Raw genomic sequence first — 15,246 nt, 5'->3', positions numbered from 1 at the left:
GTACTAACAAGTCACCGGATGGTTTGTTAACACTATCACCCCCTACTCCTAGATGCAAAATGTTGGAAGATAGTGTTCACTGCAAATGAGAAAGGATGAGTTATAGGCTCTTAATCAGTTCATAACCTATATTGAGTGGTATGTTATTTGCAGTGCATACTTGATGACTGACCTAAGTGAATGTGGAAGTAAGGCCGCCTCCCTATGAGAATTTAACGAGTAATTCTCTAGAACATTCATGAGAACCAAGAGGGGAACAAGGCCAAAATGTTCCAAAACTGTGATTGAATCACCAAGGAATCGATGGTAGGGTGTGGGTGACAGGTTAGTCAGTTACACCTACGAGAAAAGGTTGAAGGATTCTAACTCTATCCGTACTCGGTAACGTAATCTGTTTATCCTAAATATCGGTTGAAGTCCAAAAGACACCGGTATGAACCCGCTCTATTATTCTAATGTGCTCATATACTTCCGTTTTCAAAACTGTAAGTGTATTTTGAATCTTGTGGGGGATTGTTGGACAATTTCAAATATTTTAAATAGAAAAGTCAAAGATGCTTTTGCTTTGTGTTTAAAATTTGGAGGGAAGATTCAAATTAAAGTTCTCCCCCTCTTTCTTTGAAAACTAGAATCAATTGCATGAATGGGGACTTGAACCCAAGACCTTGATGTGTGTGTGAACGTTGTGCTCTCTAAACCAAGTCAAAATAAATAGTCCCACATAGGAGCTTGAGAGAAATTTTCTCATCCATATAAGATGGAGAGTTGGAGAAAGGCTTGAGCCTTCAAGGGGCTTTAGAATTTGTTGGGTCTTGGGCTTTTAGAAGAGCACAAGCCCATGTGTAAAAAACACACGCGTGCGCGCACCTCGCCTCGCCGCGCAGGGCCGGGGCCCGTGGTTCGAGGTCCGAGGTCCGGGTCCGGGTTTGGGTTTGGGTTTAAATGAAAAGATTATTTTTATTGTAAAAAACCGTTTTGATTTTTACCCTTTGGTTTTGATATGGACACACCACCTTAATTGCAAAGACCCGTTTAAAATCTCAACGGTCACAAAAATGACTGTTGGGAGAAAAAAGTTACTGGCCTTTAAGGGTGTGTTTTAATGGTGGCTCTCCCCAACAAACACTTTCAGGTCTATAAAAGGGGACGAGACAGATTGTTTTGGGCACAGAAATTACACAGACGTTTTTGCACATTCTGAAATTTATAACTCAAGGCTTTCTGTTCTGTTCTTCCTCCTCCTTCGTTCCGTTCATTCTGAGCACAGTTCCGTTGGTGATTCTGGGTGGACCAGTCAGCGAGCGCACGTGGACTGGGGCCAATTTCGGTTGTTTTATCTTGGAGCGTCGGTTCGCAAATCCCGGTTGCACCGGTAGGGGGCGGATACGATTCTTAAGGAGAGTGACCAGTGGCACGACTCAGCCTTATTCTTTTCAATCCGATTTCCAAAGGGTTTTCAACCAAACAGATAAGTTCTATTTTATTTCTGATTTCCAAACAGAAAGAGTTTTTTCATTTCAAGTTGCAGATTTTTTGGGTTCGAATAAACCATAAATCAGATCCATTATCTAATTTTCCAACAGCTAGTGTCCATCGCAGAGGCATTTCGTAGATGGCATGTTGCATGTGAGAGTAGCCACATCATGATTGAAGACAAAATCTGCTGAAAAGTGAGCCGATGTGGAACATGCAACATGAAGTCTAGCAAATCCCATCCCAAGATATACACTTGCCGAGAAATTCTCGAGGCAAATATTTGTGCCTTTAAAACCTAACGAATAAAGTGGGGGTGGGGGTGGATTTTATCCATCAGCAGGGGGGGGATTTTGTATAAATTTTAATTTTCTAAATAGGGTGTCTCTATCAAATATGGCATGTGCATTTAGGATTTATGGGTGACGATGAGTCATGCCATATTAGCTGATGAACCAGCGTAATGTGGATGACTGATCAGGTGGTTGGACAAAATACTAGTGAGAGTGTGGTTACTTAGATGGCAGTTTGCTATTTGTAGAGATAAGGAGTATTGATCGGACCCTTGATCTCAAAACAATTTGACCTGAAAGATAGGTTCTAAGAGAGAGATATTTGGTAATCTACATGTATGCTGATGAGCACAAGCACATCAACCAACTGGAATTTTCTTCCTACAAGGGAAAATTTAAATATGGCTTGTGAAATACATTGCCATGAGAGAACATCTAGTTTTCATGAGAAAACAAGCATAATCAATCTCTCCTGATCTCACCTCTGCACTTCTGATCACTGACATCCGCAATCTTCACTAGTATCAAGGCGAGATTATCGAATAATTCTGTGCTCACACCAGTGATACATCCTTAGATCCAGGGCTGACAAGTGAACCAGAATCAAATCAAGGAATAGAAGAAATGAATGGGGATCAAGTAGTTATCAGTGGAAGAAAGGCCCAGCGCAAACCCATGTGGATGGGAGATTACGTGATGAACCAGATTAAGTGATGATAGAGTCATTAGTCCGGAGATCTGAATAGTGTAACAACCTGATAGTGACGTATTCCTTTTATTGGAGTAAACACTAACAGAAAAGCAATGAATGATAATTCCCTTCTTTTCCTATCTATCTCTCTCTTCCTCTTTCTCTCCCTCTGTTTTCTACTCTTCTTCTCCTTGTTTCCTCTAGAATTTCTGAACTTAGATCTCAGATCTGCCATTACAGAATATCAGATCTGTAACATAGCCAATTAGAAAAGAAACAACAACATGAGTTCTGCCATTATCAAAGAATAGCCGTTATCAAATCATGGTAGTGCCAATATGAGCAGCATCAACAAATAGCATAAGCATCAAGCAATGTAGCACTTTCTTTTTTCAGCATTCTGTCCTCTCAACTACTGGCCGGCACCCACAACATGACCTCAGTATTTTCATCATTCCATGTAGAAATTAAGGACCCATGATGCATGTAGAGGTCAGGACATTGTGCACAGTACATAATATGTTATAAAGAAACATGTCCAAGGGGTAGGTACTTCTAAGGTGTTAACTTGACAGAAAAAAAACAGTTGAAATGTTTAGGAACTGTATAAGTAACTGGATTTTCTCGTATCCAGTCTAGTATTTTCAAGGAAACTGGAATACCAGTGAGCAGACAGCCTGGGGTACCTCTTACGATCCTTGTCATGGAAGTCGACTCCATAGAGACCGTAACGAGCACTGTATCCAAAAAGTAGCTCAAAACAATCCACAAAGGACCAAACAAAGTAAGCTCTGACATTTGATCCATTCCTGCACATAAATTTCCATTCAGAAACAACTAAGAGTTGGACAACAGTAATTAACAACTAATTCTGCCTTTCTTTTTGTGTGAATGAAAAATGATAGTGGTTTGCTATGATCCAAATGGTATACTGTGATTTGTCTAGAACAGTTCAGTCATGGAAAGCATATCATGTTTGAAGATTGCCTGAAATTGTTTCATGCATTCATTTCTTTCAGTAGTAATTCAGATGTTTGTATAATTGTGCATTTGAAGTATAACAGAGGGCATAAAAGAAGCTGGAAAAGTACAATAGTGTTTCCACTATCATACAAAGAGCTCGAAATTTAATAGACATTCTTTAAATGCTTCTTCCAAGTTACACTTCTACTATTGCACAGATTGTATTTTCTTATACTACTGTTTATAAGGAGATGGCTACCGGTTCAATCTATGTTACCTAGTTTTCAGATGAATTCTAGTAGAAACCAATTTCAATAGAAGTAATTAAAAAACAAAATCAAAGTATTGAAACAAAGCACTGCCTTAATCTAGTCCAACTTTTCTGGAAAAACAAATTCACAACAATTCGATCTGGTGTTCCTAGAATATTATTGGAGATCTAGAATAAGGATGAAAATACCTAATGGACGGAAGCAAGCCTTCAATGTATGCTCGTAAGTAGTCAGCTCGCTCAGCATCATCATGGGAATTGGAAAGAGCAGATGAGTTGATAAACTCCATATATCCTGATTACCATAATAATCTTAATCATGATCATATTTAACTTTACTGTAGGGCAGTTTCAGTGTCACTATGAGTCTGTTTATATTCTCAACATTTTTTGCATGTTACCGTTTTCATGGATTTCGACTGCAGGATTTTTGTAGTGCAGTTTTACGTACTCCAGCAATCTTTGCATAGCCCATGGAGTTACAGGCAGCTGAAAGTCTTTCAGGTTGCTAAAATCCTGGACATGAATTTAGTTTCGTCAGTCTGTCAACCTAAATTCAAAGAAACACAGCTGCATAGTAATCATTGGTTTCTAATTATCTTACCTCCCCAGGCAACCCATCCATAACTACATAAAAAACAAACATGGTTTTCAATCAGTTTGCTATCTAATCTGATAATGTCCTGAAAACAATCCATTCAATCCACCTAGTTATATTCTCAATGGGGAAAAGAAAAAGGAAAGAAAAGACATTTATTGAAACTTAAAAACTCGAGTAGTGCGTTGACAAAAGGAACTCATAAAGTTTATTTCAGCATGTTTGGATGTTTGTAATTAACAAAAAAACAAAGACTCCGAGAAATATGATTCTGTTTGGGCAGTGATAAATCGACTCCCAAATATCTTAAATTGACCCCCCCATGTGTCTTTCTCCGAGGAGAGAGAAAGACACATGGGGGGTCGATTTAAGATATTTGGGAGTCGATTTATCACTCCCCTTCTATTTTTCTCCGAAAATCTGAGCAACATTTCCTGGTCCACAAAATAGAAATTAAACATTTCCTGCAACTATATTTTTATATTAAACTGAGAAACATCAAGAAATTAAGAATTATGGTTTGATGATGAATAAAGCATCAAAAATTTCCTGCAACAGTACTATCACATTAAAATATGAAACACTGCATAATTTAGGAATGATATGCTGTGATGCTGAATCAAAAATAAAAATCCAAACAAATTGGATTCATGAGTCCATAGTTAATATTATGGGGATGCATGCTTGATAACGTCTGGAATGAATGTGAGAAAGCAGGACGATGTCAGAAAGGGAAATTAAAAAAAAGGCTTCAAACAACAACCAAAATGCCTGGAGAGGCAAGAAAGATTCTGTAAAAAAGGACATTACAAAAACTTGTTCATCTCCTTATAAGATTTAAATTCCAGAAAAAAATGAGTGACATGACTCCTTGAAGAAAAGAAAGAATAATAATTTCGAAAACCTCATCTCTATTTCATGTTCCACTTGAAAGTGTACCCTACTATGGAACTAGTTTCCTTGTCGTTATGTCCAAGTCCAGGTTAGATAATCCAAGATTAGTTCAAATATCTTTGAAGGTATGGATACAAAATAGATAATATTACCTTCTGATTTCATGCAAAGGGTAGAATCATTCAGAATTATAAATCGATAACCAGATCCCAAACTCAGTTACCAGAGGTTGCAACAAAAAGTACAGAAATAAGCTATTTTAGGACCTAAAGCCTCTCACAGGATCCTGACATGGGCAGCAACCTACGTTTAGAACTGGTGCAACTATATTCTTAAGTTTGAACTACCAGTTTTCAAATCTATGATAGTGTGCTTCACAAAAGAGAAGATCTATTGAGGGATCCATGACAACTTACATGATAACCTAGCAGAGATATCCATAACATAGTCTATGTCTCTCTTATCTGGGTCAGCAGGTGCATCTTGTGCATAGAATACATTATAGTGATTCAAACCGATAAAATCAAATGATCCCTTCAACATTTTTGATTCATCCTCACTAAATGATGGCAATCGAGATCCTACGATCATTCTCATAGTGTCAGGATAGTCCCCGTAAACAAGTGGATCCAAAAACCTGGTCCAATAAATTAGACAACATATATAAGTAACAGATTTTATGCATTATTATCGGTTCAATATCTGTGTTTCATCAAAAAAGAAAAAGGAAAGAATAAAATCTATGGTTCATGACTGTTGTACTCACCAGCCAATTTGAAAAGTGAGCCATCTTTGTGTCGCAGCAATGTCCTTTGATGAGTCTGTGAGTGGTTCAAACCAAGAACCCAAAAGCGTAATTCCTATGCAGCCCTTTTGCTTTACCTATATATAGAACATTTCTCATTAAAATCTATCTTGAAAATTTAAAGGAGAATACGGAACACCAAGTGCCTCTGTATCTTCTAAACTGCCGAAATGTCTAAATCGAATATTGCAACATGAAGTTGTAGAAGCAAAACTACTGGGTCATAAGATGGCTAGGAAAAAGAGATGAATGACATTTTCGAACCTGGTATTTTTCTCTATATAGTTGGACCGCTGCTGCATGTGCTAATAAGATATTATGAGCAGAAGTATATACTTCTGTTGATGAGTTCCCCTCTGTGCAATTGCGGCCAAAAGGATAAGAGCATCGTCCTGGTGGAGAGATTCCCGTATCATAACCAGTTACAGTTAGTATGTTGGGTTCATTAAAAGTGCTCCACGACCTCACCCTATCCCCAAATTCTTTGAAACAAATATCTGCATATGCTGTGAAGTCCTTGCTGCAACAGAACGACAAACAGCATCAGCAGCAGCACAAAGGCTATGAACAATAAGCAAGCCAAACGGCCATGAATCTTTTGTTTGATGTAATTCAATTTTTTGGGATGTAACAAACAAGTCCCCAAATGATGCAAAATGCATCAGAAATTAGTGAGGACTTGTAGCTTCTCTGGATTTTTAGATGGTTTCCGTTGGTGTTTCTATTTCTCAATTTGATGTAATGTGGATTTCAATTTCATCAAACCATCTGGCTGGGATTGAATACAATTTTTTTTTTCTTTTAGTTCCCATTCCATCATCTTGCATTGCCCCAACTATTTAATGATATGGAATAACTAATCATAGTAGTTCCTATTTAAATTAATGGATTTTGTTGTGAAACGAATAACTAGTCATTTTATTATTGTATATTGTTTGTTTATTATTTTATGTGTATATGAATGAATGTTACGGATTATTATACGATTTGAACCTTTTTTTTTGGTAGGTAAGCTGGAATTGGAACTCCGACCTCCGGGTCGAAGAACAAGGCCTTGACCATTGAGCTAGAGGCTCAATCCCATACAATACACTTATTACGATTTACGATTTGATTCCAATTTTTAAAACATTGCTCACCACCAATCTAGTGTTGGGCGGTTGGAATCTGTTTAGGAGACTAAGTGAGGATTAAGAATTGAAACTAGAACCACTAGGGGCAATGCAAGATGATGGGATAAGTTGGGAAGGTGATGTGTGCCAAAGTTGGAAGTTGGAGAGAGAAGGAAGGCCGGCTCCCACCTATCGGGGCTAAGGTTCTAGCGAGGCAGCATGTTGGCAATTCAGGACTTCTACAATTTCTCCTGTTTGTATTGGATTTTTGTCAGCTTCCAACAGTGTTCTCTTTCATCTTCGTGCAAAGATGTTTCAATCAGTTTGGGTTATTTCACAATCTCCAATTCAATCTTACTGTGATTCTCAACAGGGATTTTAGAAGAGTACTAGTTCAGTAAATCCCAAGATTTACGGAAGAGGCAGCAGATTACTTACATAAACTTTGGGCTCATATCCTCCGTATTCATCTTCTAGCGCTTGGGGAAGATCAAAATGATTCAGCGTAACATGAGCCTCAATTCCTGTAAAATCAGGGGACACAAGTTCTACCAGTGTTACTTCAGGGAGACAGAATTTCAATCAAGTGGGAACTAAATGCATATTTGATAATGATAAAATTCCAATGTTGAAACTGGGGCAGAGACATGCTGTAATGAAGATAACGAGCTAAGAGCAATGCTGCTACGAGTACCATGGATGATAAGTTCATTGATGAGATTACTGTAGTACTGCAAGCCTTTGGGATTGACAGCTCCATTCCCATCTGCAAGTAAATTGGCATGGAAAAGATCAAATGGGAAATTCAACTAAGTTTCTATGAATTGAGAGTTAATTTTTTACTGTAGAACTACCAGCTTCATGTTGGAAACAATTTACACGTACGTCAATCCTAACAAAATAAAGGGTATTTTAGAAAATCCATTTATAAATCTAAACCACTTTTAACAGTCCATACCAGGAGTAAGCCTGGACCAGGATATGGAAAATCTATAGGCATCCAAACCCGTCTCATGCATGAGCTTCACATCATCCTGCCATCATTAATACCAAGAATTCTTTTGAGACCTGATTTTTCTTCTCATATAGGAAATCAACAATTAAGCTTCATTTTTTTAACCTTGTACTTATGATACTGATCCGCAGCAACTTCTCCTGTGCTCTTGTCCAAAGTTTTTCCTGTGAAGAAGCAAAAGAGATGCTTGTTTCAGGCAGTTTATGGTATTCCCATTTGAATTCTCTTACTAGATGAAGACGTGTATAGAGAAAGTGAGAGAATAGAGAGTGACCGGCATTGGCAAAAGTGTCCCAGACGCTGGGTTTCCTTCCATCCTTTGCAGCTGCTCCTTCAACCTGCAACCCATCGGAAACCAACCCATATTCATCACAAAAACATCTCAGAAGAGAAGATTTTAAAATGAAAAAGATCAACAGGTTAAACGTCTAATTGGACAATCCTACTTGTTGAGAAAATTAGGTCAAATCCGATCTGATAGTGCGCAAATAAATGGAAAAGTAACGATAAACACAAGCCCCAAGATTAACACGGAGATTTTACGTGGGTTGGCAAAACGGCCTACATCCACGGGCGAGAACACGATCTTCCACCATGAGAAAAATAATATACAAGGATTACAATGAATTAACCCAAAACCCACAAACCCGCAACGCTTTATTTGCTTCTCTCAGCCAAGACCGTTCACAAGAGAAACCGTACATAAGAGTATCCTGAGAAAATACCCAAGACAAGAGGAACCCGAGAAAAAAACCCCAAAAGAAACCCCTTTCTTCTTTCTCCCTCTCCCTCTCTTTTTTCTCTCTCACTCTATCTCTTCTTGCCGCTGACACACAAAGAAGTGTTGCGGAATTGAGGCTCAAAACAGCCCTCCTCAGTGACCCGTTAAAATCTGAACACGAAAGTGTGTTTCCGGATTTACTTGTTAACAATACGCAGCGTTGCCGAAGTAGATTTGCAAGAACAAATAAATAAAAGTGCAAGACAAACAAAACATAAAGCACACAAGAGCACCAAAATTTAATGTGGTTCACCACACAGTGTGTGTGGCTACGTCCACGGGGAAGACTTCAAAAGATTTCACTATGTGGAAAATAAGTGGGTTACAAGATGCACTCACCGGATTACAAAAACCCAACGCTTTCTCCGGTTTACACAAGTAATAATTTCTACACAGTCTAGGATCCAAGCACTACGCTCCCTAGATGGCTTGCTTCTTCTTTTGCTTGTTCCCAAGAGAGAATCCAAGAAACACTTGTCTGTCTCTCTTGTTCTCAAAGAGCCGAAAGACCCAAGCTTTTTCGTTCTCTTTTCCTCCAAGTCGTAAACACCAATAACGTTTGTGCTATTTCATAAAAGTCGTATGCATAGGATGCCAAGCTGTTTTGGAGTCTTTAGAATTTATCTCTTTATGATAAAATAAGAGTCCCAAATAGAACCGACTTCTATTTCCAAAAGCCTTTACCCAGAAGTTTCTTAAAAACAAGGAAACATACACACGTGCAATACTTTGAAATTCAAGGCAATCTCAACATTCTCCACGTTGTCTTGAATTTGATTCCTCCACCACCTGTAAATATCTTTCATCACAAACTCTTCTCCACCACACCCCGAAGGGTGCTAGTTCTACCCAACTTGTCGGCACAGGCTTAGTCAACATATCCGCGTCATTGTTCCTTGTATCGACCTTTTCCAAAGAAATTTCATCCCCGTCAATGACCTCTCGAATGAAATGGTACCTCACATCTATGTGTTTCGTCCTCGCGTGAAAAACTTGATTCTTTGCCAAGTCTAATGCACTCCAGTTGTCGCAATATACACAAGTGTTTCCTTGCTCTACCCCAAGTTCACTTACAAGTCCTCTCAGCCATATAGCTTCTTTCACTGCTTCCGTTGCTACCATATACTCTGCCTCTGTAGTAGACAAAGCTATAGTCGTCTGTAAAGTGGACCTCCAACTGACAGGTCCCCCAGGAAGCGTAAAAGCATAACCTGTAGTGGACCTTCTCTTGTCCAAATCTCTAGCATAATCGCAATCCACATAGCCCATGATATTTCCTTTTCTAACACTGCTCTTGTCAAACAAAATCCGAAGGAACGACGTACCCTTCAAATACCGAAGTATCCATTTGACTGCCTGCCATTGTTCTTTTTCTAGGTCTACCATGTACCTGCTAACAACACCCACTGCCTGTGCAATATCTGGTCTAGTACAGACCATAGCATACATCATGCTGCCAACAGCATTCGCATATGGAACATGAGACATATACCTCCTTTCTTCATCTGTAGTAGGTGACAACTTAGAAGAAAGTATCCATCTCATAGCTTGAGAGCATCTTCTCAATATACTTCTTTTGAGATAGCCACAACTTTCCCTTTTCCCTGTCTCGGCAAATCTCCATACCCAAAATCTTCCTTGCAGTGCCTAGGTCCTTCATTTTAAACTCCTTGCTCAACCTGGCTTTTAACTTGTTGATTTCTAACATGCTTTTAACAAACTATAAGCATGTTATCAACATATAAGATCAAAATAATGATAGAGCCATTACCAAGGTTTTTGACATAAACACATGAGTCATACACTTCTGTAGAAACCCTGTCCAATCATGAAAGTATCAAACTTCTTGTACCACTGCCTAGGAGATTGCTTCAAGCCATACAATGACTTCTTCAACTTGCAAACATGGTCTTCCTTTCCTTCTACCCTGAAACCTTCTGGTTGATGCATGTAGATTTTCTCTTCTAGATTCCCGTGCAAGAACGCCGTTTTCGCATCAAGTTGCTCAAGCTCAAGATCAAATAGTGTTGTCATGGCAAGTAATACTCTGATCGAAGTATGCTTCACTATCGGTGAAAGTATCTCATTGTAGTCTACTCCTTTCTTCTGAGCATATCCTTTGCCACCAAACGTGCTTTGTATTTTTCTCCACCATTTTCTGAGCTTCCTTCATTTTTGCACCTAATTGCTCTTTTGCCCTTTGGTAACTCCACCAAATCCCAAGTCTGGTTCTTCTGAAGAGATTCCATTTCTTCATCCATTCATCCTCCCAACACTTGAGTTTTCGCATGCAACTACTTCTTGAAATGTAATCGGATCTCCACTTTCTGTTACCAATGCAAAAGCCAACATATCCTCATAGGCATATCGTACATATGGCTTATGAGTTCTTTGAGATTTTCTAACCTGTGATTCAGACTGGTGCATCTGCCGATCCTGTTCAGGTAGTCTTGCTTTAGGAAATTCAACTTGAATATTTTCTTTATGCACTTCTCTTGGAGTGTCAACCTTCACCTCAATGGTCTCACTTGTGTCCTGTCTCCCTTCTTCTCCAATCTGCTTATTTGACTTTAACTTAGAAGATTTTTCGAAAACAATATCTCGACTAATGGTTAGCTTGTTAGAAGAAGGATCTCACACTCTAAATCCCTTGACCCCACTTGCATATCCAAGAAAGACACACTTTTTGGATTTTGGGTCAAGTTTAGAGTGTTGATCATTTTTAATATGAATATAAGCAGGACAACCAAATATTCTTAAAAAAGAATAATCACTAGGTTTACCAGACCATACCTCTTCTGAAGTTTTGTAAGAAATTGCTGTTGAAGGTGACCCGTTGACCAAGTAACATGCTGTATTGACCACTTCTGCCGAGAAGTCTTTCTATAATCTAGCATTGTTCAACATACTGCGAGCCCTCTCTAGAAGAGTCCTGTGAAGTCGTTCTGCAACTCCATTTTGCTGTGGAGTTTTTGGTGTAGTAAAGTGGCGAACTATGCATTCGCCCTTGCAGAACTCGATAAATTCAGAAGACTTGTATTCTCCTCCATTGTTTATCCTCAGACAGTTCACCTTCTTGCCAGCTTGCTTCTCAATCATGGTTTTCCACTGCTTGAATGTAGAAAACACCTCAGATTTTCTCCGTAGAAAGTAAACCCATACTTTTTTAGAGTAATCATCAACGAACGTCACAAAATAGAGAGCACCGTCTTTTGAAGCAGCTGTGACTGATCCCCACGCATCTGAGTGCACATAGTCTAACTTGCCCTTGCTGTGATGAACTGAAGTTTTGAAACTCACCCTGCACCGCTTTTCGAATACGCAATGCCCACAGAAGTTCAACTTGCAACTTTTAACACCCTTGAGTAGATTCCTTTTATTGAGCTCTCTCAACCCTTGCTGACTCATATGCCCCAACCGCATATGCCAAAGCTGTGTCAAATCACTCAGACCATCTTCTTCTGTAGAAATGGATGCTCCACCTACCACTGTATTTCCTATCAACTCGTAGAGATGATTTTTGACCATCTTTACCTTCACGACCACGTGAGAACCCTTTACAACCTTCAGAGTTCCACCATCTCCAGTAAACCGACATCCACTGGTGTCTAAAGCAGCCAAAGAAATTAAATTTTTCTTCAGCTCTGAAACATGTCTAACTCCTGTCAAGGTTCTAACGGTTCCATCATACATCTTTATATTCACTGTACCCATCCCAACTGTCTTGTAAGAATTGTCATTCCCCATCAAAACTGAGCCACCATTCAACTGCTCATATGTAGAGAACCAATGTCTATGTGGGCACATATGAAAAGAACATCCCATATCAAGGATCCATAAGGCATGATAACGATCAATACCTGATGATGCAGTGAGCACCTTGCCGTAGTCTTCATCTGAGTTTTCCTCTGCCACAATTGCCTGTTCAGAAGCCTCTCCACGCTTCTTCTCTGATCTTCCTTTTGTTTTTGGCAGTCTTTCTTTATATGCTCAATCTTATGGAAATGAAAACACTTTATCTTGCCTTTTCCTGTTTTGGATTTTGACCTAGGCCTGCCTCGATTATTCTCATTCTCTTTTCCCAGTGGTCTACCTCTGGCAACCAAACTTTCTGCTTGCTTCTCACCCGTAGGCCTCTTTCTCATCTCATTAGAAAGAAGAGTAGCAGTGACCTCCTCTAATTCTATGGTATCCTTACCATAGAGTAGTATTGTAACCAAATGTTCATAAGATGGAGGTAGAGAAGTCAACAAAATCTAGGCCTTATCTTCATCATCAATTTCCACATCAATATTCGATAATTGACAAATGATCTTATTATAGGCATTCAAGTGATCTATCACTTCAGTCCCTTCTTTCATCTTCAAGGTGTATAATTGTTTTTTCAAATACAACCTGGTTGTAAGAGATTTTGTCATGTACAAACTCTCAAGTTTCAACCACATATTCGCCGCAGATTTCTCATACATGACATGGTATTTGACATTCTTTCCCAACGACAGGCGAATATGGCTCATAGCCTTCAAATCCATATCATCCCAATCACCATCTGACATATTTGCATGTTTCTTAGCCTACCATAACGGTGCTGTATGTAATCCTTGTTGAACCAACAAATCTCTAACATTGACTTGCCACAAATTAAAACTGTTTTTTGCGTCAAATCTTTCCACTTCAAACTTTGGCTTGAAACCGTCACCGCCATTGTAGAACCAAAGCTCTTATACCACTTGCTGCGGAATTGGGGCTCAAAACAGTCCTCCGCAGTGACCCGTTAACAATCCGAACACGAAAGTGTGTTTCCAGATTTAATTGTTAACAATACGCAGCGTTGCCGAAGTAGATTTGCAAGAACAAATAAATAAAAGTGCAAGACAAATAAAAAATAAAGCACACGAGAGCACCAAGATTTAATGTGGTTCACCACATGGTGTGTGTGGCTACGTCCACGGGAGAAGACTTCAAAAGATTTCACAATGTGGAAAATAATTGGTTTATAAGATGCACTCACCGGATTACAAAAGCCCAACACTTTCTCTGGTTTACACAAGTAATAATTTCTACACGGTCTAGGATCCAAGCACTACGCTCCCTAGATGGCTTGCTTCTTCTTTTGGTTGTTCCCAAGAGAGAATCCAAAAAACACTTGTCTGTTTCTCTTGTTCTCAAAGAGCAGAAAGACCCAAGCTTTTTCGTTCTGTTTTGCTCCAACTCGTACACACCAATAACGTTTGTGCTCTTTCATAAAAGTCGTATGAATAGGATGCCAAGCTGTTTTGGAGTCTTTAGAATTTATGTCTTTATGATAAAATAAGAGTCCCAAATAGAATCGACTTCTATTTCCAAAAGCCTTTACGCAGAAGTCTGAAACAAGGAAACATAGAGAAGGAGAGGGCATTAATGCACCTACCTGGTAAGCAGAGGAACCAGCACCAAAGATAAAGCCCCGTGGGAAGTCATCTCTGCTTATGCCAACCACGCCACCATAATTTACAGCTATTGATGTTGTTACAAAGAGAAGCAGGTGACACACTCTCACCATTAATCTTTCACCTTGCATCTCTCTCATGGAATTTCTTGTGTGATGAGGAGGACATCGAGACGAAGTCCATCATATCCATTATTTATTTGTTGAAACGAGTAAATTAATCAAGTAAGAAGTAGAAAACACCAAATTATTTGTTCGCTCACACCACAACCATGTGCTACCCATCTCCCAACACACGCCAGGTAGAAAACAAACAGGTAAAGGACTAATTAATGAATATTGAGTCTACAGTCTACTCTTTGGGTGCCGGTTGACGTGCATTGCACAGGCAACTAGAGACAGCTCTCCAAAGGTAGAGATTTTATATGGTGTGTGCACGTGGAGTTCAGTATTTTTTAAAAAGTGCTATGTCATAGGATGCTCCAAACCGTTCAAATGTTGGACCAGAACGTAAACAGGTTGTACTTGTACCTCGAAAATCATCTACTTTGTGGCCCAACAAATGAACGGTTTGGATCATCCTATCAAGTGGGCTGGGCCCCATTGAACTTTTGAAAAATATTGGACTTCACGTCCATACATAATAATTGATATATTTACCCCCTTTCTTCCCCAGGCCACCCCCTCTAGTGTATTTATAACTTTTTTTTTTTTTTTACAATACAAGCGTAGGCTCAAGGGAAGAAAAGTGGCAAATATATCATTTCCTATGAAGATGATTCAGTAGTTGGACGCCAATGTAAATAGATTGTGCCAAAAATCATATCAATAGGATCACCCTAACCCTCCAATCTGTTGAGGGGAGGGTTATGATTATTCAATGGATTTGATCTGCGGGGGTCGCAACATATATTTACTTTGT

At 39.1% G+C, this 15,246-nt stretch overlaps 1 pseudogene across 1 annotated transcript; it reads right to left on the bottom strand.

Annotated features, from left to right (window-relative positions):
* Positions 1 to 2,802: 2,802 nt before the first annotated feature.
* Positions 2,803 to 14,607, bottom strand: LOC143857183 (putative inactive beta-glucosidase 33; annotated as a pseudogene). Its single transcript, XR_013238499.1, has 13 exons — positions 14,307 to 14,607; positions 8,390 to 8,453; positions 8,221 to 8,279; positions 8,059 to 8,134; positions 7,795 to 7,866; positions 7,539 to 7,624; positions 6,253 to 6,508; positions 5,950 to 6,065; positions 5,600 to 5,820; positions 4,296 to 4,318; positions 4,093 to 4,207; positions 3,881 to 3,986; positions 2,803 to 3,266 (listed from the first exon to the last, which is right to left on the bottom strand). The product of XR_013238499.1 is annotated as a putative inactive beta-glucosidase 33 (transcript).
* Between the last annotated feature and the right edge of the window lie 639 nt (positions 14,608 to 15,246).

This window comes from Tasmannia lanceolata, unplaced genomic scaffold (assembly GCF_043159265.1).
Source record: "Tasmannia lanceolata isolate RefF3 unplaced genomic scaffold, GAP_Taslan_0.1 ptg000024l, whole genome shotgun sequence".
In the NCBI taxonomy this organism is placed as follows: Eukaryota; Viridiplantae; Streptophyta; class Magnoliopsida; order Canellales; family Winteraceae; genus Tasmannia; species Tasmannia lanceolata.
Note: the sequence above shows the minus strand (reverse complement) of the source record. Positions and strands in the feature narration are given on the sequence as shown.